Raw genomic sequence first — 24,919 nt, 5'->3', positions numbered from 1 at the left:
AGGCACGAGACAACAGGGACGGATTTGAGGCTCAGATTGCTGCTAACCTTTGTTTTGATTGTTTCTCTGATAACTAGCGTTCAAGAGATTTGGAAGAAACGGACCAGGGGATTAAAACCAGAAGAAACAATGAATAAAACAGTTCTACTTTAGAAATCGCACGCTCTTTGGTGGATAAAGGTCTCGGAGCGGCTGGGAGAGCTGTCTAACATTCACTCAGCATTTTTCTCTGAATCTTTCATCTAGTTAAAATATATAGTTGTAAGTCACCAAGGTGTAAAAAGTGTATGTGGCTTAAAACTAGATAAAAGTCCATTTTGAGCTTCTGACTGGCGACCACAACACTGACACATGCACGTAGGGGATATGACGTCATTGACAGACGACCAAATGAAACGGACTGTTATCATGATTAAAATCATGTATTTCTTTAGGTTTGAGAATTGCTGGAAACATTTGGGATAATGTGAGAACATAACATAGATCTAGTCGTTAGTGGCTTAGAAATAATGTTTTCATCACTCTCTCATCTCATTTTCATCTGCGCCGCTTCAGTTTCTCTGATTACGTTCGGTCCGTGAAGCAGATTTCAAATCCTCAAGACGAACTGAGTGGACTGAATCAGCAGTCTGAATCAGTATCTTTTGCATTGCAGCTCCTCTCACTATTCACTGAAAGACCTTGAAAGCCACAGAAAAAACAAGATAAAAAGTCTGGAGCAATGTTAGTGGCTCTGAAAGACTGTATTTAAGCCGAGGATTGATTTGCACGTTGTTATGTTGCAGCTTTATCCTTAAAATCATTTATATAAATTTTTTTCCCCCATCAGTCCGGACTCAATGCCTCAGGATGACAAAGCGAAAACAGAATTTTTGCACGTGTGTTAAAAAAGGAAAACGGAAATGTCACATTGGACATAAGTATTCAGACCCTTTACTCAGTATGTCTGAGAGGTTTTCAGGATGTTGCAGGAGACAGATTAGTGCAGCAACAGGGGGATTATCAGATGATGCCACTCTGTATAACTCTAAGACATCCTCTGCTGCAGTACTGTCATGTTTCTCTGCTCGGGGCTTATTTTATGACTTGTTTATATCAGACGCTCACAGTAATCCAAACCTCGGGGTGTGAACTCGCTGCTTAAAAATAATCTAACTGCATCTCTTTTTCTCTTCTAGTTCTCACATCACACTTTATGTGTTTTTCATATCTCATGTGATTGGCTGCTGATTCTGTTTCTGTGTCCTGTGTGGGATGCATGTTGTAGTTTTTAGACTGGCGAGCTCAGAACCAAGAGACCTCCATCTGCTTTCAGTGTTCTGGTTGGTGCTTGCAGAGGTGGACAGCAGCTGAACTGGCTCGCGTTCACTTTAATTTGGAACATACTGCCAGTTTAGCTGTTGGCCGGGTGCAGTACAATGTCCAACAGAGTCTCATCAGTATTGGTGTGCAGATGAAATCCTCCAAGGGGCACCAGCTGTTAAGTTAGCCTGAGTGAGCTGGTGGATGGTCGAGAAGAAGCCCTGATATATGATAAATCTCCGAGCTCTTTGAAAATATCCGACAGCGTATTCCCTGTGCCTGAGAAACTATTCTTTAGTTCAAATATTCTTTTTGCAAAATACTCCTCATGCAGTTTAGGAGTATTTCAAAGATCAAACCACCACCATCCTCAGCTGACTCACAGAAGGTCGTTCACGTAATTAGTCGCCTCTGCTTAATTCAGGATTCTTTACTTGTTCGGAAAAACAGCAAAGCTTCAGTCTGGTGTAAAATGTAGAAATGATCCATTTCAGTTTCACCATCCTGCACTGACTCACTGTCAGTTTTTGAATCAGTTTTGTGGCTTTGCTACTTATAGAAGTGTGATGCATTTAACAAAGACGGAGATGCTATCTTGTAGTTCTGATCTTTCTGTCTGTCTCTAATTACGATATTTCTCTTGTAATTATGAGATATGGATCTCATAATTATGTAAAGTCATAATTATAAGATAGGCATAATTATTTCCTTTTTTTCTGGTGAATGCAGGGTGTTTCTGTAGGTCACTTTTAACCAAGGCTTTACATGGTTTAACACCACAGTGCTGGACTAGCGGAGGCTGCACTGGACTACATTATGTTAACCCCCTCTTTAAGAGAGTCTGCTGTCTCTCATCGTGGACCATCACTCGCACTGCTGTGCATTTGTTAATGTTAATGTGTGTTACACTGGGGCGTCTGAGACTTGTAGCAGTGCTTCACAAAGTGAAGAAGGTATTTACTTTATATTTTTGATAACATGTTATCCCATAAAGTCACGTGATGACATTTATGCCGACTTTCATATTGTCTCACGGTTTCCAGTTGTCATAGTAACGCAACTCATTTTCCAGATGCACAGCAGTTGAAAATAATGACCAAAAGAATGAAAATAAGACTTTGCAGTTAAAGGACAAGTTTTTAGGTTTTAGTGGCATCTAGAACTCCCCCTCCCCTCATCCCTCCCTTTACAGGCGTGTAGGAGAACCTACGGTGGCCTCCAGGAGGCGTAAAACGCTCAAGGCCCTCTCTAGAGCTGTTTGGTTTGTCCGTTCTGGGCTACTGTAGGAACATGGCTTGCAGCTTTTGGTGGGTTAGGGGAAGCTAGCTGTCCAACACCTGAATCCCTTACCTGACTACATATTGGAACAGATATTGAAATCTTTAAGGGACTGAGAGACGTAAAGAAAAACAGAATCACTGCATGAGAACTAAAAAAACAGAATGAAAGAAATTTATTTATCCAACCAGCATAGTTGAAGTTCAGTAGTCATTTGCGAATCTGCACTGCAACGTGCACTACTGATTTATTCCTTTTTTTTTTTTTTTTTTTGTGAGATGTGAAAAGTGTGGTTTAAAAAAAGAAAGCTTTGGAACCACTGTATGTGGGATGCAGAGAGAAAATGTGTGTGGTATGTAATGGCATGGGAGAAGAACAGATCCATCATTGTCTCCATCTTTCATATGTGAGGACAATCAAACCGGATCTAAAAATAGTTGCATGATGAAACAGAAGAAGACTGAGGCTTGTTATATATATATAAAAAAAAAGGTTCTAATTAATTTTAACAGTTAAGGTAAAGTGAGTCAGCGCTGGAAACTCACATCAGAACTTCCTCAGGGAAAAATAACACCTGCTGCTGTCTCAGCAGAAAACAGAGTGATGCTTTTTTCCAATTAAAACTAATGAAAAACCAAAAGAGGGACTGACTGAGGCATCAGGGCCACGCCTCGGATTAAATGTAAAGACTTACTTACAAGCCAAAGGAAAGAAAAGCGCTCGTAGTAAATCAGAAGTTTGGCTTAAGTCAAAATTTCCACCTTTTATCTCATAATTTTGATTTTCACTCTTGTGTCAAAGTTTGACTTGATGAGTGTTTTTCTTTATCACAACTAAATCTACTTTATTTTTACTATTTATTGCAAAAAAAAAAAAATCTTTATTTAATTATTTTTCTTTTACTGGCAGTAATGGACTTCCATACATTTTGAAGAGTTTATGTTCTTGTGTAACTATGTGACTCTAATCTTGAAGTTTCAGAATGTGTTCCTTCCATACTGTCAAGACTGCGACACATCTGTATATGCCGGTGGAAACGGTCATTTACCTGTAGGGTGTCTAGTCTTTGTGGATTTCAGTTATTTGCTTTGGTTAATCGGTTTGCTTTACTTTGCTTTGGATAAAAGCGTCTGCCGAATGAGTGAATGAAAAATGTAAATGCTCTAGTGACGATTGAAAGCTGTGAGTTTGGCAAAGATAACGCAGGCAGTGAAGAGCGGTTTGAGGAGTTTCAATAAACGTGTTGATAGTTTATTCACAGTCACTTTTTGGTTCCCAGTGGAATCCATCCAACTGCTGAACAGCCAAGACGACTTCAGCTGATATATTCCTCAAAGCCCCAAACTTTTCAGAACCATCCTCCAAACCTGCAGGGGATGGGTTTTGGTGGCGTGTTTGTCTTGTCATCAAAGTGTGTATGTGCTGCGTGTGTGTGTGTGTGTGTGTGTGATATTGTGCGATCTAGTTATGGGCGATAGTAACTGCTGCTTTCTTTGTTTGCTCTCCACATTAGGCGCCGCCGTCAGTCTTCAGTAAGGGAGAGCAGAAGCAGCTGGATGCAGGCACACAAACACGTACAGATGCTGTAAATAACACCAGCAAAACCCTTGTGTAATGTGTAATCTGCACACACTGAGTCAGATGATGAGTGTGTAGCCTGCAGCGGCTGTGTGTTACACTGATGTGGATTAAGATACAGTATCTGCAGACAAAAGGAGTCAACCTCCTCAGTGTGGAAAAGCCATCCCAAGATAAGAGAGATCTCATCTGCTCAGCCTTATTCACAGCCTCCTGCTGCCACGGAGGTACTCCCATATCTCCATCACAGATAATGACAGATAAATAAACCATAGGATATCCATACATACTGTCTCTGCCACGCTGCAACCTACTGAAGCAAGATGTTACAAACAAGACAAAGCACAGCTGAGTGTATAAAAGATGCTGCTTGTCCCTCTGCTCTCGCCTCACTATATTATATCAGTCCAGCTATCACATCTAATATTAACTCTCCGTGAATTCATTACAGTATATACATCCCTCCCCCCTGCCCCTGTTGAGGTATCGCTGTTTCTGGAGATCAGTGCAGATAAATAATGCATGCTGCTCAGACGCGGCACGACTGCTGAACGCACACACAGACAGTATAGCGCTTCCCAGCCAGCAAGTGCACAGCAAGCTACACTTAGGGAGAGCTCCCATTAATTTTACAGCAACACTTACAACCCATTTGTGCTGAGAGTTCATCTTGAAAATGATACTTTTGCAGCGGGATGAAATATTAGAGAAAAGAAGCACATTCCCGACTCTTTGTCTCTGTTGTTTGTGTGGACGCTCGTCCCCCAGGACACAACAAAGCCCCCGCTGATGCACCGGTCTTCACGCTGCATGCCTGCACACTCCCCAACTTAGGCTGCGGATGAGCACCAAGTTCACCGCGCTCACACAGCATTCACCTTCACGCCTGAATGATATCATCATATGACACCTTTCACAACCCCTAAATACCCCGTGACAGACGGAGGTGAAGAAGAAGAGTTGTCTCACCTGTGTGTAGGTGTGTGTTATCGTCTGTCCTGGCCGTGTGTGAAGCGCAGAGCTCAAACTTCTGTCTCTCCAGCGCTGTTGGATAAACCTCCCCTTCCTCTTTACTCTCTCTCTCTCTCTCTCTCTCTCTCTCTCTCTCTGTGTACTCCCCCCTCCCCTCTCTCTCTCTTTCTCTCTCTCTCTCTCAATCTGCTCTCTCCCACTCTGCTCGCTCGCCCTCCTTGCTCTTTTTTTCCTGTCACTTGCTGTTTTATTCTCCATCTGCCTCTTTCTTCCTCCTTCAGTCCTCCCTCAACCTGCTGCTGACTTTGAAGCTGCATCAGACAACCCCTCCCCCCATCATCACCTACACACACACACACACACACACACACACACACACACTATATGCTGTATGTCTATACATATATATTTATATATATGCAGCGGCTTGAGATCTGATAAGGAGGTAGTGGAGGTGCAATGCGTACCACTGCAGTGAGATGCAATCAGATATGATGCTCTGTTAACCCAGATCCTACTGTGTGTGTGTGTGTGTGTGTGCGTGTGCGTGTGCGTGTGTGTGTGTGCACGTGCGTGTGCATGTTTTCACAGATAAATGGGAGGGGAGGAGCAGCCGTGGCATAATAACCGTTGGGCTTCGCTGTGTGGCAACAACACTGCCAACTTCCTCCCTCCTGCTCATTGTTGGGACTCATTATCTCACCTCTGGGAGGGAGGGGGTGAGGCAGGGGATTGGGGGGGTGGGGGTGAAGAGAAAGAGAGAGAAAGAGAGAGAGAATACATCTAATGCTCTCAAATTGAAATTCATCCTACCCCCGTCTCCCTTTATAATCTCATTCAAATTCCACAGTCTGTTGCTCGCTCATATTTAAATGAGCACTTGACTAAATCCCTCCTGTGCTTTTGCTTTTCTCGGTCAGCGCTTGGCAGGCTGCCGCGCTCTGTTGCATCTGAGCATCCAGGATGCTTCTCAGCAAACTGGCACGCTCTTTGAGTTTTGGCCAACGCACAGAAATAGAATTAAAAGAGTGGGCAGCGCGGCCGCGCAATGACGCTAAACAGATTTCATGTCAGCGTCTTCTCTGACCGAGAGAAGGTAATGGGCTGCGAAGCCACCGAAGCTCAGGACACACACACGGAGGGTTCTGTTTACACTTTTCAGATCCTTGTGAAAGTTCTCACAGATCCACAGAACACGGCAGAGTTAACGATGTCTGTGAAGACTCTCGTGGTATCGCTAAGAGCTGTTCCTCACTGAGACTGGACTTGTTGCTCTTGTCTTTCTGGAGCAAAGGAGGAAGTCAGCTGATGGTATTATAGAACCACGAAAGACCACGATCGCTCCCAAAGCATAACTGACCTAACCCTAATCCCTAGCCCGCACTGCAGTGTTTTTCTGACCATAACTTAGTGCTTAATTAAACCCAAACATTTCCCTAAACCACCCTTTCTCAAAGAGACCCCTTGTGGTCCGCGAGTAGATTTGTTAAACTCACGTAGCTACGGCAGTTTACAGTTTATGTTTTATGATTTACGTCAAAAATGATCAGCGTCATTTGAAAGGAAATGTGGATGTAGCTAAAGGTTAGCCTGCCGTGGGACCAGTTTCAGTCTATTAACTATCAAAGATGGAAAAGATGGACCGGCAGTGTGTGTGTTTGATCATTTTGATGCTACATAAGTAGCACCACTCTTTGCTGCGCAGTGTGTGAGGCGCAGGTTGTTAAACTCTGTCCCAGTTGTTGGCCTTATTGGTTCAGTTAGGTGGTTGGTGAGTTTTATTTTTATAGTTAAGTGGTTCTTGGTGTGAAACATTTAGAGAAACACTGCCCTAAACCTCACCAATAACCAGTGTTTGTGTCTGAGCCCAAACCAAACCTCGACCGCACCACTGTCACATCAGAACACACGTTTATTTTTGCAGCAGTGATTTTCAATGGTTTTGGAAAGCACGGGCAGATCATGTCTTCCTGCTGCTCCCTGCCAACGCTGAGTTACACACGATGTATTTCGTTTTTATGCTTTTTTTGACCACGTCCTTTTTCTTTTTTTTAAAGTATATTTTTTTTATTTGATAGTACAGTAGAGAGACAGGAAATGGGGAGGCAGGAGGCGGGACTCGAACCGGGGCCAACTGCAGCGAGGACTGTAGCCTCTACACATGTGGCGCCTGCTTAGTCCACTACGCCACACGACTGGAGAACCAACTCCTTCATAGGACAGTAGCACACAGAACATTTTCTTTTGCTCATTTGTGGAAATTCGGTTAAAGTGTGAGTTGCGTTTGGGTCTAAACATCTAAGCTCCAAAGGATCTAAAACAAGCTTGTATTTGTTTACCACCACATGCAAGTTTATCTCATTTTCCCAGCTGGTCATTTCTTTCTGGTCTGAGGTTTTACAAACCCAATTTTTATATGAACAATTCTAAAATAGGACAGGGGCTGAATCATCAGCCATTCCCCCTTGTGGACGTCTATTTCTGGGTTCTTTATTCTGCCATCTGCCACCTTCAGCAGGTGTCCCTCATCCTGCACCATGAGACCTAGTGCACAGGACAGACTCGGCTAATGACCCGCCCCAGCTATCAGTTAATGATGGGAGAAGACGGCAAATTGGTCCCAACGTCTCCCTCATCTTCTCTTTTCTCTCTTGCCATTTCTTCTTCATCGCCATCAATCCCTCCATCCGCTCTGGATCAGCCAATTAACCTATAGCTGGTGTAAATGTGCCAAGCAGAGAGATGAACAGCGCCAATGCCTCGCTCTCTATCTGTGAGTGTGGGAAAGAGAGAGCTTGTGTTTCTGTTGCTCTTGGAGAGTGAAAGTCAGAGTTGTCTTTGCTGGCATTAATTAGTGAGAAAAGCATCTGCTGCAAATGCAACTGCGAGTCCAAAAAGCTTTGAAATGTCATCTCCTAAAATATGAATTTTAAGTAGAGGATGTGGAAAAAACGGAGAGGGAGATATGGGAATATTTCATCATGAACACAAACACAGCAGAGTTGGATTTTTTTTTTTTTTTTTATATTTTCCCCAGTGTTAAAATTAAGACTTGTCTGCAGATAGAAGGTGACGCGGTGCGTAGGCAGCTCCAGGCAACCTTGTAAATAACAAAGCACCGTCTCATCTGACGGAGTAGAGATACGGTGATGAGCCTGTGACATGACATCTTCATCCTCCCTGATATTATGTTTTATTACTGCTCCATGCCACCCGGAGAGACTGATGTATGGAGGAAGAGATGGATGGATGCATGTAGAATAAGAAGATGAGTGGATATGGGGGGGGGGGGGGGAGAGGAGAATGATTTAAAAAGGGAATCTTTGTTGAAAAGCCAGTAATTTACTCCGTCTGAGTTGTGTTTAACATCTGTAATCTAGGTGGAATGCACAGCTGGTGTTTGATCAAATTGTGTCTGCGTGGGTGTGAATTTTTAATCTTTGTCTGCCTGGACTTTTTTTTTTGTAAATTCACCTCTCAGCTTGAAAAAAAGTGATTAAATGAATTTGGATTCTCCTCACTTGTTTTTTAAAGGAAATATAATCTATGTATGAAGTTGCTGCAGCTATTGTGCCTAATTTGCCATTTTTTCAAAAGAGTATTAAACCACTTTTGGACATTTGGAAACAGCGTCTAAATAACCCCTCATAACATGTACTGTTTAGAGATTTAAGACATCTGCTCCTTTTACAACATTCATCATTTGAGAGGATTCATTACTCATTGTGCTGTTAAATTTGTATTCCATTGGACAAAAGGCAGCTGGCAACCTAGTCCAACTGGCAACCGTTTGAAAAGTGGAGCCAGTTAGCCTGACGTTAGCACAGATTTCCAGTGAACAGTGTGTTTTAGTTTGTGTTGTGTCATCAGCTGCTCTCATGCTTTTATGGCATAAAGAATAAATAAAACTTCAATTTCTTCTTCTTGGTAATTACAGTTTTGACCAAGCTACTGACACTGTTAGTGCACTCCTGGCAAATGACTTGTTATTGCTGAAATGAAAAGAAGTAAATAAACCTCTGCAGCAAACAGGGAGGAAGTGAATAAGTAAAATAAGTAATTGCAGCATGAACATAAATTTAGGCAACCTTTTACTGGTAAAACATAAATGCCTTAAATTAACTTGTTAGAACTTGTGAGGCAGGTGAATTATCAGCTAAAATTCTCTGACCTCGACAACCATGAGTTGCTCTTAGCAACTGCCTGAGGATCTGAAAATGAAGCTCACTGATGCTACAGAGCAGGAGAGGCTATAAAAAGATTTCAAAGAGCTTCCAGCTTGACATTTTCACTGTCTGAAATTTCATTAGAAAAAAGAGGAACTGTGGCATTCGAGACAAAATGTGTAAGACCAAGAAATTTGGGTTAGTGCAGTAACCTCGGCCTGAATCACAGCCTCAAACAGGGCTCAAAAACAAGCTGGTTCACTGTTGAAATTTAAGGGATATTATTAACTATTTTTTGTGCCCACCTACCACAGAAATGACACTCAAATTACCAAGAGGGACTTCAGTCGAAACCAAAAAATTTCACTGGACGAAATCAATGTAGGAGAGTTGAGAAATAAACATAACATAAATTTCTTCCTTTTTGTTATTTACAATCGTAAGCAAATACGTACGATATTGATTTCTTAATAAAAATGAATTTAGGGTTTCAGTTTGACTTTGCCGAACCACTGGGCTCCTGTGATTCAGTTAACTAGTGTCTGTGTGTGTGTAAAATGCTCACAGGCTTTCTTTTACTCAGTCTGGACTTCTGCCTTTGTGGAAATGTCCAAATGTGGGTATGAGTATCCAGTAAGCTGATGAGTAAATGACTGAGTGTTCCTCCCCGGCAGTGATGTAACAGGCTGGTTTCATTAAAGGGATCCTGATTTCCCTCTGTTTCATTATTCATCACAGCGATCCACGAGCGCTCACTGTCTTCTGACTCCAGCTCAACCTCCGTGGAGGGAAGTCGTGCCTTCCGCTTTTCTGAATATTTCAAATATTTGAATATGTTAAAGTCAGATTGAGCTGCTTTTGATTTGCCGGGGTGATTTGTTGTATTTCATTTTTGATGACTATCTATTTATCTATTCAATCAAAGATCTTTAATACCTTAAATTGCTTCTTTTTTTTATTATTATTTATTTATTTTTAAATATATACAGTTTATCTCAGTTTAAAAATCTCAAACTTTATTACCTCATTTGCAAAACACAGATAGATAGCAGCCAGATATGCGCTCTACCCCATACAAATCGCATACTAATTTGCCTCCCTGCAGCCATAACTATATATATTAAGACTGAGTTAAGAAAATATCACGTTAAAGATCGACCTGGTGCTTACTAAGAAACCGTAGAGGTGTTCAGTTTTCCCTCCGCAGCAGAACATGTTGCAGGATGAGTTTCGCAGGTTCTTGGTGTTGTTGTTATTATTAACATCAAGGGCTTCACAGAGCGTTGCTTCAGGTTGCAAGGGGCTCTGTCACTGTGGGCTGCCCTAGTTTCATCATTAGCTCTGTTTTTATGGAGCAGGCTGGCAAACTAAATATAGCCGCACAGTTGGCTCAGTCACACAGCCGAGAGAACAAAACCGTCGCTGCTTGTTTTTGTTGTTGTTGTTGTTGTTATTGTTGTTGTTGATGATGGTAATAAATGCTGATGACGCTGTGATGTGGAACAATGCTTTCCTCAACTTCAACTTGCTTAGAAAGAATTTGCCTCAGATGTGTAGTCGAGATCACTGCGTCCTCCGATTTCACAAGTCAAACAACGTGAAGCGGAGAAACTCTGAGGTATGATGGACGCAACGAGGGACCAGACCTCTGCATCTTATTAAGCTTAACATCATTATTTTACATCACTGTCACATCTGACTCGTTGTGTGTGTGCACACATATATAGTGGCCCCATTTATTCTGTTTGGCTGAAGGGCCCCTCTGGATCAAATCAAAACTTCTGTGTTGACTTCACTTTTCAGCCCCAGAGGTTCGTGCTTGATCAAAACCCAAGTTTTACGATTGTAGAAGATTAAAAACAGACACAACAAACATTCATATTGAACAAGCTGAAAACAGAATATTTTTGGCATTTCTACTACTACCACTAAAAATAATTGCAGCTTAATTTTTCTGTCCATCAACCAATCAGTTATGTGACTCATTGTTTTTGCTCTGGATTGAACAGGATGGAAGCTGTTATTTAATATTGTATTAATGCTGATTTTCTCAGCAGTAAAGATTGGTTTGCATGTTTGCTTGAAACTGTGTGGTCGTAATTGGTTCTCATTAATCAGTTAATTAGAGTTGCCAAGTCTTATCTTGGGAAGTCCTTATGTAATTTAAGGCTGGCTCTGATGTCTGATGCAGTCTTTTGATATGATATAATTCCTCTTGGTCTCACAGTTGTTTGTCTGAGGGTAAAGTTGGATGCATGTTTGAATTGAACGGGACAACTGTGTGACCAGATTAAAAGAAAAACCGACATAAAGTGTCTTATTGAGGTGTTGGACCAATTCTCCAAGTCTCACCATTCTCCCAAAAGATATTCCCTCATCCTGAATCTCCCGAACGTGTTCAACATAACATATCGCATCAAATTCATACTCATCAAACCCTTTAAGTGACCCCTCGTTGCCATCAGAACAACTTTGTATTGATCCGCAGCGACCCGTCCCTCCTCGGGGATAAGTGCACCCAGACCGGGACAGCAAAGTGCCCCCAACAGCAGAACAGATACACCAGAACCCCCTCACTTGTAGGGGTCCAGCGTTCAGGCCTGTTTCGTTCTCTTGGTGTACGCCACACATGGACTCGTGAAGGATGGACTCACCGGACCACATCACTTTTTTTCCCCCCACATTTCTATAGACCGGTGCCGATGGTTTTTACACCACTGAACTCTCAAATGTGCGTTCATGTTTGTAATGAGAGGTTTATGCACTGCAACCTCACTATAATATCCCTCTGTGTGTAACCTTTGACGGGCCGTCTGATCACATCCTGCATTGACGTCCTCAGTCGCCTGAGGAACAGTTACTCTCATCACAGTCGTCAAATGTGAGCTGTCCACCACAGTGTCCGACCGTATTAACTGGCCCCTGTCTCTCCCAGAGATCTAAATGCAGATGTCAGTTTAGTTGCTGTTCCTGTTGAAGTTAGAGGAGTTTTCGAAACTTTTGTGACAGCCAGGATTTGTATGTTTAAGTTATGATGTTGGAAAGCCGTGTAGGGTTACGGTTAGATGACATTAACACAACTTAACCCAGGAAATAAGACGGTAAACCTTGCAGTGTCACTTAGGGCTGCAACTAACAATTACAGTATTTTAATGATTGATTAATCTGCAGATGATTTTCTTAATTAATCATATTGTCTATAAGAAAATGCTTGTTGTTCAAAATCCTCAGTTTACTGTCATGTATGACAAAGAATCAAAAACATCAAATCGTAACATTTGAGAAGCTGGAAGCAGCAACATTTGTCATTTTGCTTAAAAAGAACTAAAACAGTCATTCAGTTATCCATTTTTTATTGATAGACTGATCAATTAATTGACCTATTGTTGCAGCTCTAGCATCATTAGTCATTTGAGTCTGTTAGAATGGTTTATTACATGTTGCTGAAGGTTTACAGTAAATTTAGCCACTGTCCATTAAACATGTAGTTTTAAAATATATATCATTTTTTGCCTCTAATATCTAGATTATTAGAAACTGGATGCTGGCAGCCATTCCTGAATTATATTAAACATGTCTGTGAGCTCACAAACATGTTGTTAAATAAAAAAGTTCATATGTGTGAAGAAGCGATAGGAAACGTGAGGTGTTCCTGCTTTTATCCAGGCAGCTTTGGATATTTCTGTCTATATTTGGCCCTGGTAGACAAAACAACAGCCTGATAGCATCTCTGTCAGGTTTTCCTGTTAAAACTAATGGAGCGATGGAGGACATCTCTGTGGAGGACATTGAAAAATCACAACAAAACTACCTGGAAAGCTGGATGCGTCTCTATGTAAGAAAGAGAGAGAGAAAAAATAAACCTACAAAACTTGTTTTTCCATCTCTGCCAACAAAAACTGTAAACCTTTGGCTTGTGAAGAAAGAGACTTCACTTGGACTTGTCCCAAATTATTTCAACAACTCTGGCCTTCAGCGCAGCTTCATAGATCTGTAAAGCAGGGTTCAAACTTACCAATATACTCAAGGTGCAGGTTTCAATGTATAGTTTAGTTCTGGATATCACGCAGTGATACAAGCACAGCGGCACCAGACGGATGTGTTGTTTGTGATGAGGCCATATTGAGCTTTGACTGTAATCCCACACCAGTCTGTTGACCCAGTGGCTGAGCAAACACAGAGGGCTCCAGCAAATACCAGGCAGGGTGTTAGCCACAACATCATCAGGCAAGTCGCTGCTTTGGCCGATTAATTGCAAATATTCATGATTGATTCATTGATTTTCTTTGTAACATAGTGACTGCTGCAAAGAAAAGATATGGTCGCCATGATAGCTTCCTGTGCAGTGATGTGGTGTTTGATAAGCCACTTAATGCAGAACATGAAAGGCTTTTTTCATGTGTGTGCGGCTCAGTGCAGATTGTGTTTGATTGATTGATAATCTGCCCCGCCCTTTAACGTTCTCATTAGCAGGTGGAGTCTAGTGGGCTCATGTAATTGCAATCATATCTCCACCCACTGTGAACCTGAGCAGAGGTGGTCGCCAAAAAGAGTTGAGCCATCGTCCTGCTGCTGACTCATCTCAAACCTCTTCTATTTGTTCTATCTCTAGCTATCTTCGGCTTCCCCCCGCCGATATTTTGAGAACATTTTTGGGATTTAACGTCTGTTAAATCTTTGCACTGAACCTGCTCGACAAGTAAACGTGACTGGAAATGTGCTGCCCTGAAAACAAACTGCCAGGAGCCGCAGCAGATGCGATGTGTGACAGAAGGGAGCCTGCGTGAGCCACAAACGAGCGTCAACAGAAAACAGACAAACACAGAGAAGATTCACGTGGAACACACAGTTTGCTGTTTTAAATCCTCACCGTGTAAATTAAGAGCAGGTCACGTGTTTTCTCCTTCACACAGTTTCTGATAGATGATGAATTTGAGACACAGCGACACGTTTTTCAAATTTCTCCAAAGTGACTTTGACTTTTCTTTCCCTCTGCTGTGAGTCTGACTCTCAGACAGATCTGCTCTATTTTCCCACTAGTAGCCATAATCCTGTTAGCACATGTTGGTGGCGTTTCAGCTGGAAACCCAGGAAATTTCATATACCTGTCCTCGACACCTCTCCTTCTGCTGTTTCTCCCTGTCCTACTTTTATTAAAAGGTGTGTGTGTGTGTGTGTGTGTGTGTGTGTGTGTGTGTGTGTGTGTGAGATGTGATGATTACCTGTCGTCACTGTGTTCAAGTCTCGCACAAGGATATTTATGCTCATGCTGTGACAGCCACTCCACCTATCTTTGAGGTGAATGAACACACACACACACACACACACACACACACACACACACACACACACAGGTGGTAGTAATCTCTCAGTGCTGACATGACCGTCTCAATCTGTCTCTCTGCCCTCAGGCCTCTATTGCAGAGCTGATTCAATTTACCTCCATCAAAATGCAATTTCTCTGCTTCGCCATCTCCTCCTTCCCCTCCCCTCTCCTTCTTCTTCTTCCCTCCCTCTGTCCTTCCTTTTCCTCCTTGAACTTCCATTTTCGTCCTCTTATCTCACACCTTCACTCATCTCATCTTTCTGTCGCTCTCTCTCTCTTTTCATCTCTCAGACTTTTTTATTTTTTTATATTTTATTTTTTACAGACTGGATGCTGATATTTCCCCAGGGTTCCCTGCCTGCCTGTCTGTCTCATGTTGTTTCTCCCTGGATGATCTGGCTGCGATGGTGGAGCTGCTGACGGTGGCAGCTCTATCTCCTCACAGGACGACAGATGCGCTCACCTCGCAGAGGTTATAGGGATGATGTGGTATAAAAGAAAATGTGGGTGGCCTGAGGCCTGGAGCCTCTTTCAGGCTCTCTGCTGGTAAACGTCTGGCAGAGGCTGTGCAGGGGCGACCTGCTGATGGCTTCATAAAAGACGATGAGATGCATGTAAAATGATTTAAAATAGGGCACTTTAAAGGCAGACTTCAGTGAGTTACATCAGACGTAGATGTCAAAGCTCCTGCCACCAGAGAGACTTTTAGGAAGAGCTGAGAAAAGAGTAGAATATAATGAAATACAGAAAAGAACTATTATATATTTACTCAGGGCTGCACATTACATTGAAGTCAGTCAGCACTCATCATGCAAATTACAGCCATTTCTTAAGTGAGAAATAAATCAGCAATTCCTCTGAGAAAATGGATAAGTGGTCTAGAATATAATAAAAGTAACAGGGAACAACATTAATAAAAGCACTTTCTTTAGCCTGCTGAGAAAAAGAAATTCACTCACTGAGCAATTTAAAAGGAACACCATACTAACACAGGGTAGTTCCTGCCTTTGCCAGCTTCAGTTCTTCTTGTTGGAAACTCTCTTTTGAGATTCTGGTCCACACTGACATGGCTGCCTCACATCATTCCTGCAGATTTGTCAGCTGCACATTCAAGCTGCCAGTCTCCTGTTCTACCACATCACAAAGCTGTTCTACTGGATTCAGGTGTGCTGGCTGAGGAGGCCACTGAAGTTCACTGAACTCATGTTTGTCAGTCTGAGACGGCTTTTACTTTGGGACTTGGTGCTTTATCCTGCTGAAAATAGCCATTAGAAGATGGTAAAGGGATGCACATGGTCAGCAACAATACTCAGACTGTGGCTTTCAAACCATGATTGATTTGTGTTAAAGATCCCATATTTTACACTCTCTCTGAGCCTCTCTTCTGATTGGCTGACTGTTTTCTGAGTGATCGCATTAAAAAAAATATATCAGATTTCAGGTAAACACTCTGAGAAACCAAATCCTGCAAGGTTGAACGGTGGGTCCAGGTGGGCTGCACTTGGGGCGTGGCTTAGAGTGGCGACCGCTTTGTTGTGACATCACAAAGTTACAGAAGTTCGTTTTAAGGCTCAGTTTCTGAATATAGGCTGTGTGCATTTCTCTGTGGACTGAGCGCTTTGATACTTTCACAGTATTAATACAGAACATAGACCTGCTTTATGATCCAAAAAACACATGGAAATCTACTTTTATACAATATAGGACCTTTAAAGAGCCCAACATGATGTATGAAAACACCCCCCACACCATGAAACTACCACCACCAGCCTGGACTGTTGACACGAGGCGGGTTGGGTCCATGGATTCTGACCTGACCATCAGCAGAAATCCAGATTCTTCAGACCCGACTATGTCACTGTTGGTGAGCCTGTGTCCACTGCAGCCTCAGGTTTCTGTTCTTATCTGACAGGAGTGGAACCTGACGTGGTCTTCTGCCTATGTCGTCCATCCATCCTCAGAGTTTGACGTGTTGTTCATTCTGATGCTTTTCTGCTCACCACAGTTGTAAAGAGTGGTTATCTGAGTTAACATAGGCTTTTTGGCATCTCGAACAAGTCTGAGCTCTCTCCTTCTCCACAGAGCTGCTGCTCACTGGATGCTTTTTGTTTTTGGCTCCATTCTGAGCAAAAACTCGAGAGACTGTTGCGTGTGAAAATCCCAGGAGATCAGTATTTTCAGAAACACTCAAACCAACACATCTGGGCCCCACAAAAACATGTCATGTTCAAAGTCACTGACATTTCCCCCCATTGTGATGTTTGATGTGACTGTAGGTTATTCATCTTGTGTTATTGTTACTGATACTTTTAAACAGTTTGGATTTCAGATCCAAAGCCTGTCTTATTGACTGAATACTAAGCGTGTGTAACAGGGTTTGCTATTTAAAGCCGCTAATTACTACTACCACTACAGATTTCTTAATTACATTTCATAATAAACAGCAGTTCACATCCAGCCACATTTTTCTCCAAGAGTAAACCAACTAGCGGATAGCATTTGGTTTGACACCCTCTGCAACAGCTTGCTCCCTCTGGAGCAGGAAATAGCTGCGGTATGATAAGACAGAAGGGAAATTAAGAGCCATTAATACCTGCTGTTAGCAGTGAACCACCTCGATAGACTGTTTTAATGCATTTTCCACACTGCTGGATTTTGACACGTAACGTCGTCTGGGAGGGAGTTGGGTGTGTGTTTTTCGGAAATCACATCAGCAGCAGAAATCTTCCTGGAGGAGTCTAGCATGCATTTAAAAACAAAAAAGCTTTGTTCTCACAGACTGTAAACAGAATTCACCTGCTGTGACATGTTAAGTGCCCCGCGAGAAAGCATTACTCCGAGTTATACTGCAATTACCAAATGAATTTTAATTAATTAAAGACATAAAGACTGATCAAGCTGACTCTACAGTTGTCTTTTAAATCCACACACAGTCAGTGGAAATAGATGCAGTCGGACGTAAACAGAGTAGGACGTTCTGTCCCTTGTGAGTCAAAATGCCCCAACACATTTAGTGATTCGAGGTCCCTGAGGACGGCATGAATGGCAGTCTGAGTGCTCACCACTGGCTGCGAGGGATAATGAACATCTACAAACAGGAAAATTGTTTCTGTAAACACATAAGGGAACACGCGGCACATCTCTCGTATCATCAAAAACTCGATACCACAGAGCGAACATAGATCCGCTCACGGTAGATCGCATTTCTTTCTATGTGCTGACAATATCTGTATCGTCAGTAAATAGACTACTGACTTAATGAGGTGGATTTCCAATGCATCCACTGACCCTTCACCAAGCCCAGATCTCCCTTTAGTTACTGTTGCTATGCCTGTTAAACTTTCTCCTGCAGCACTCTACGTACCCAGACTGGAAAATATTTAAAAAAGAATGATGATATAGAGATATACAGAAGACAAACTTGATTTAATAGCAGGTGGATTTCATCATCTGTAGAGAATTGGCACGTTATTAGCTATTACATTATTTTCTGGGGTTACCAGACCACGTTAGAAAAAAGACAAGTCAAAACGAGACCTCATAAGCTCAATGAGCTGGTTTCAGCCGTTTACCTGTTTGCTCTTCTCCTACTTCCTGTACTCACATATACACTATTTTGATACAGCTGAATTCACAATGAAGCTGTTCCCATTTACACGTCTTTCTGTTTCTGTTTTCGGAACAGAAACAGAACAAGTGTGAAACATGGCCCATTAAAACTGCATGTTAACGAGCAGTCACTTTTCCAAGCTGCTGCTAAAATCCTGATTTTATAATCACGACGTCGTCTGACAAAATCACCAATCATGGAAATCATAGAAATGTAGAAAAGTTAGAAGCAATAGAATAACTTTCTTATTTTGTCTCTCACACGGCGCACTGTGGAGTCATAGGAGTGAATAAATAAAAAAGGATAAACCTGTAAAGGAATGAGAAATGAAATGTGGAAATATGAACAGGGATGAACAGAAGAAAAAATAACAAAATTAAAAACATGTGGAAGTATAAAGAGAAATAAATAAAACAATACAAAAATTTGCTTTTACTGTATAGCTTTTGCTTTTAGAAGACGAGGAAGAAGAGAAGCAGCATTGTTCTTATATTGCAGTAGCCTGATAGTCCTAGTATCGTGGTAAATAATAAGAAATATATTTCTTTCTAAGAGAACAATGCCCAGATGTTCCTCATAAAATAAACATCCCAGTGTTTTAAACATGAGTTACTTTGACAACACAAACCATGAAGCATAAATCTAACCCCTGTGTTGTTTGTCCAAGAGCAAGGGAATCGTTTTTTTCTCACTCTTACTGCAGCCCCGTGTACGAAGAGCCAATCCTCGACAAACCTGCCATGGCTGGTTAAAGTTGCTAGGTTATGATTGGGCAACCACTGTCTGGAAGAGGAACTCAGTAAATGGTCAATTCCCTGGTGACTAGAATATACAGTTATGTGCCCAGTTTATTAATCTTCTCATTTTCACTTCACCAGTTTTTGTTATTTTTAGTGACATCCAAAATAGACTCCTATAGAGAAAATGCCAGGACCCTCAGGCCGTTTTAAATGAAAGCAATTCAGAGTGAAATAAAATCCCCAGGATCTTTTACTGCATAAAGGTGTGCAGAGGATCGCATGGATACAGGAAGAAAACGAGGAGAAGAGGAGAAAAATTCAAATGTTTTCTCAAAGTCAGTGGAGTGTGCACATCTCCTCTGTTATTGAGCAAAGATAGAGCTACCACGCTGCTCTCCAGGGGCTCTCTGATAGGCTGGCTCGCTGCCAACATGTTACCATGTGAAATAATGCTAACAGAGACAGATCGCCTTGAACACCACACAACACATGGTGCATCTGAGTGCTGCTTTAGTGCAGTACCAACATGCAAAATCCGTGCTGGCTGTTGACTTTAGAGGCTTTATAGAACAAACTTTCCCTTTCCAAAGATGTCGTTAAAGCAATACTTTGACCTTCATCATGGGAAACATGTTTGTGTGTTTTCTTTTTAGGAGTTTGGTGAGAAGATCAGTTTCATCTCTGTGGTCGATAGAGAGTTTCCTCTGGGTGTTTAGCTCAGCACAGAGACTGGAAGCGGCGTAAACTGGTGCACTGGTTTGAAAGCTGCACGTGCCTGAAAAATATTCCTGCTTAACAAGCAGTTGGCTTACACCCTGGATCTGTTTACCAGCAGCATCTCAGAAGCCCTGTCCTCTATGTGAAGTTTACTGGATTGACATATTTCTAGAACAAAACTGAGCTCTATGGGCGGCTGGAGTCTGAAGCTGCGTTCAGACCAACAGAGGCACTGGATGAAAAGATGCGATCCTATCTCCTGGATTTTTGGACGTTTCTAAACTGAATCATATTTGTTTAAGGTTCGACTGGTGCTCTTTTTATTACGTCATCTTGCATTTTCTGCTGCTGCTGTTTATCTCAACGAACCAACTCTTAATAATCCAATAACAGTGGTGGATGGAAATGCACATTCATTTGCATTTTGCTTTTGGTCAATTTCCTGAAATTTCTGTAAAAATGTTGCACTTCATTTGGAGAGAAACTACTACTACAGTGAATATTGTCGTGGTAACTGCTCAGCGTGGTAAACTACTGTTTATTGGCTGGACCTTAACAGCGGTGCCAGCCCTATAATCACATCGCTGACTGACTGACTGACTGAGCGATCATATTTTAACCATTGGTCAGCCGAACGCCACGTGACTGAGTTGGGGGTTGCTTAACCTTTGCACTGCGAACACAAAGCACTCCAGGTTCGATTTGCCTTTTGTCATTGTATTATAGTCCTGCCAGAGTCAGATCACATGGCCGCTGGTTACGTCAGCGTCCACCGTGAGCACAGAGAATCAAACACACAAAGAGCTGAAACCGGCTGACACTAGGTGGAATGGGAATACGTTACGACCCGGTCCAGCCATATACTAGGTTTTGATCTAGTCTTGTTGTAGTATGCATTCTTTGTGCGTGGGTGTTGGCCTCTGACAAGCCATGAAACCATGCTGATGAATTACTCAAACTGAACTTCCCAGATCATATCTGATGTTGTCACCAGTACCTGTAAAAACACACACAGGCACCATCAGTGTAAACCCTGGTTGCTCTCTCACTTGTGTCTCCCATTCAAGATGTAAGAAAGAGACTGAAGACTGGGGAAATCAGACTTCAGCACACAGCAGTGACAACTCAGCCTCACTCTGATACCACCCTCTGGCCAATTTTTACATTTACATTTCCATGACAAGCCCTTGGAGGGGAATTTGCAATTTTGCGATTTAAATAAAAGTGACTTGATTGCTAAGAAGGCACATGAACCAAGCCAACTTTGGACCTGAACTTTTATCCATCTCACAGTGTATTTCTCTTTTATAATGAGCAGTGCAGCCTCACAGAGCTGCTTGCATCGCTGCAGACCATTGTTCAAATTTCTCAAATGGATCTACTCTCAAGCTGAGACTTGGCGAAAACAGATATTGGTTTTTCTGATACTGCAGTAACCCTTGTGGCACATTGCCGCCCTGTTCGCCTGCGTTCTGCTCCATCACACTGATCAGAGCTGACAGGAGCATCTGAAGCCACTGAGCCTCAACCATCCTCAACTAGCAGCTATCGACTGGCTGGTCATCAAGACTCTCGGGCACCTAAATTAAACGTTGTGCACGCATGCACTAATGCAAAAAAAAAAACCAAACCCAACAATTCTTGCAGTGCAAACCTCGTTAAAGAATAACTCAAGTCTAAATGAGGCAGGGCAGAAGAATTACTGTTGCGCTACATGTCTGGCCGGACCCCAGTTAGGACTGTCCGAGCAGGTGTTTCCAGTCAGCTGTCGAATGCAAAACAGCTGCTGTGAAAGAATGGAGAATCCTCTAACGATGATAATTATCAGCTACAACCCTTTTGAATCATGCGCCTGGCGCAGCAACAGTTTTTTTCCGCCGTTAAAATAGCAAAAGACATGGACATGCCCTAAATGCACTTGCACCACGCACTTCAGACCATGCGCTTTGGATCATTAAAATAGTTCCCTCTGGACGCGTTGACTCGCTCAGCCCTTCTTTGCCCTTCAGAGTCCGCAGAGCTGCTGTGTGTGTGTGTGTGTGTGTGTGTGTGTGTGTGTGCCAGGACTGGGTTCACTGCTCAGTCACAATGTGTAATCAGCTGACATGAAAGCTACTTACTCCAGAAAAGTATCTTATGATGAAGCCGAGTGTTAACTGTTTTATTTCATCAAATATTCTCTGCTTCTCCATCCTTAAATGAATTCCAACAGGATGCCTTATCGTCAGCCTGAGCACAGTGTGAACCTGTTGTACTCAGCTGCGGGTTTTACATCGAGGTTAGAGTGAGTAAGTCGACAAAACATGCGACTGCAGAGAGAGAGAGAGAGAGAGAGAGAGACTGTTGTTCCGGTGCTTTTTGTTCCAATTACTCAAATGTCACTGGAGAGGTCGTTGTATTTCACACATTATCAACAACAGATCCTGACTGCGGCCGCATTGCATTCTGGTCCTTTCCCTACCATTCCTGTGGGAGTAGAAATTGGTCCTTGTGTCGTTTCTCAGCTAGGTTTCCCCCAGTGTGGTTTTACTTTTGTGCAAAATATATGGTTTCAGAGAGACTCTGAGGGACAGACTCCAAACACAGGTGTTTATCACTCACGTTTTAGATGTCTGAAAACACTGCAGCTGCTCTAGAAATACTTCAAGTCGCTGTCAGAGGTGGAGGAAATATTCCAGTCATTTACTGTGTGGTCTCCCTACACTCAGAAATGTGTTTTATTGTTACTTAACTTGAATGTTTGACTGTCACTGTGCAGAATGAAGAATGTGCCTTTAGCCAATCACTCATAAGCTGTCAAACTTTGAAAGAGTTCTCTCTCTCTGCTGTCATTCAGCTGTCGTTTCAGCACCGCAAGGAATCTGCGACCCACCTCCACCCCTTCACCACCTCGACCGCGGGTGCCTGACAGTCTCCAATCAAATCATCCGAGCAGAAGTTTCCCTCTAATGAAAGACGTCTTGGCTCTGGGGTAAGTTTCCTCTTATAGGAAGCACCTTACTCCTATGGACCGTTGCCCGTGGTGATCCACTTCCAAAGTCTGTTCCTTCTGTTCACTATAAACTCCATTTTAATTCAAATTTCTCATTATTAGTCTCTCCTGTTTGAGCTACTTTGAAAGCTAATTGTGGTCCAGTATGTAACTAACACACGTGAGCTCTGAAGCCTCGAGGGCACAGATGCTGAGAATGGACGTCTTGTTCAGGAGTTGAACTTTTGAATTTGCATATAAAGAGGAAGGTAATTGAACTTTTTGCAGGAAAACCATGTCAACCTAAAATTATTACTGTTTAAATCAGAGTGCTTTTATATCTCATAAAATGCTGCATTCAAACATTTTACCAAAAAAAAAAAAAAAAAAAAAGCTGCATTAATTGATTAATTAATTGGCTGCTTTACTGCAACAAGCTGAAAACACAACTTATCTAGTGGTTATAGCAGCGTGCCTGTTTGCATACGCAGCAGATGTGGAGCAACATTAGCATTTCTCCTCAATTTGTGTTTGTGCTCACATGATGAATGTAAGTCCAATATTCTCTCTCTTTTACCTCTGTTTATTTAGTTTGATCCCCAGTAGGCATTAGCGAAGAAGCAGCTACTCTTCCTGGTGTCGAGTCACTCAAGTAAACATTATGCAAAACAGTAATGGAATTAAAAATCAGAGTCTAAAGTGAGCAAGAAAATAACGACAAAAACAAACAACAATAAAACTACTAATAGAAATACTGAACAAATTGACAAGCCAAGCTAACTCAAAAAATGACCGTATCACTAAAAACAAAGTAAGATAAATAAATAAATAAAATGAGGTTAAAAATGAAAAAAAACCCATCTGTTTGTGGATTTAGGATGTGGATTTTTGTCTCTTTAGCTGCTGAACTGTGTTCACAAGCTAGTCGCTAACCGTGTCTATCTGCTGTTTGCTGCTAGGCAGGAAACATAGAAGTCAGTTAGAAATAACAAATAAATCCCCGAATGATTAAACACTTTTTTTTTTTTTTACACGTTGTTTTTACCCATGAATAACTGAACAGCTGATGTGTCTGTCAAGTTTTATCCATTTCATTTTTTTCTTGCTTTAGGGAGCAGGTATCAGCACTTTAAGTTTGTTGACTTTATGTGAGTGTATCTTTAAATCTATGCTGTATAAACATATACAGTATATAACAGTTTGGTCCCAAGGTAAATCTCCTGTATGCAGCCCCCCCCCACCACCACCACCACCACCACCACCACCACGATCCCTCCATGTCTTAAAGAGCTTTACAGAGGAGCAACACTCCTCTCATTATACCTCCATCTGAGACTGTGCTAATGACAGCTCCACAGCCAGCCCAACCTCCGCCACATAATGAGCTCAAATGAATTGTGCTCACTTCTATGGCAACACTTTGCATGCTATAACAAAGCAGGAATACTGAGCACAGCCATTCAACCACAACACACACACACACACATACACACACACACACACACCGCCATTCATACTCAGACAAATTAATGGATTAAACAACCACATGAGTTGAATTTTAAGCGAAAGGCCGGACGTGATGGAGAGCGAGATGCTCAGACATCAAACACCTGCTGTGTTTCAGTTTGCGCCGAGAGCCGCAGCTCTCGCCATGTGAATCCACTCAAACATGAGCATCACGTCAAATGAATCAGACAAGGACACAGGGTTCGGTTTGTTCATAATGTGTCAGGTGTGTTGACTAGAGTAGAGTAGAAGAGAGCAGACTAGAATAGAATAGATAATCATTACAGATTTTTTTTTTTGGTTGCAGAATTAAAAATCAAAGGTATTTCTCTCTGTCGGTTCATTTTGATTGTTTTAGGCTGATTATCTCACTGATGTCTCTCATTACTGTCCAGATGACAGAAAATCCGCGTTGTTAAAAGTGTTAATATTTCTCTCATCTGAGTCTCCCTCAGTTATTACTTTGTGCTCTGAGCAATGGAAGGTGTGAGGAGCAGGATCAAAAGGTGTAGTGATTGTTTTTTGAAGCCCACACCTATTCAGACTAGTCAGGGGCTGAAAAAGGCATCCTCCTCTCACCTGTGTTTTTGTAGTAAATAAAATCATTTAATCTAAAATGCAACAGTCCTGCAATAAATCCTCCTCTGTGAAGGTTATAATGTGTAAACTGGTTTAAGGAGGCGCTGATTCAACTTTATGGTCATTGTGAAGGATGTAGTTTGTGCTGCTGTTGATATAAATGGAAAAGACAAA

The 24,919-nt window shown here is 42.1% G+C and overlaps 1 protein-coding gene across 1 annotated transcript in view; it reads right to left on the bottom strand.

Moving 5' to 3' along the window:
- The window catches only part of LOC111224238 (complement C1q tumor necrosis factor-related protein 4-like), a 28,677-nt gene extending 23,478 nt beyond the window's left edge, over positions 1-5,199 (bottom strand). Inside the window, exon 1 of the mRNA XM_022748664.1 lies at positions 5,128-5,199. The gene's annotated coding sequence lies outside the window, so the exon portion shown is untranslated. The remainder of the gene's footprint in view (positions 1-5,127) is intronic.
- Positions 5,200-24,919: the final 19,720 nt, after the last annotated feature.

The sequence above is a fragment of the Seriola dumerili genome, unplaced genomic scaffold (genome assembly GCF_002260705.1).
Source record: "Seriola dumerili isolate Sdu_G_001 unplaced genomic scaffold, Sdu_1.0 BDQW01000011.1, whole genome shotgun sequence".
Lineage (NCBI taxonomy): Eukaryota > Metazoa > Chordata > Actinopteri > Carangiformes > Carangidae > Seriola > Seriola dumerili.
This window is presented reverse-complemented; position numbering and strand designations above follow the sequence as displayed.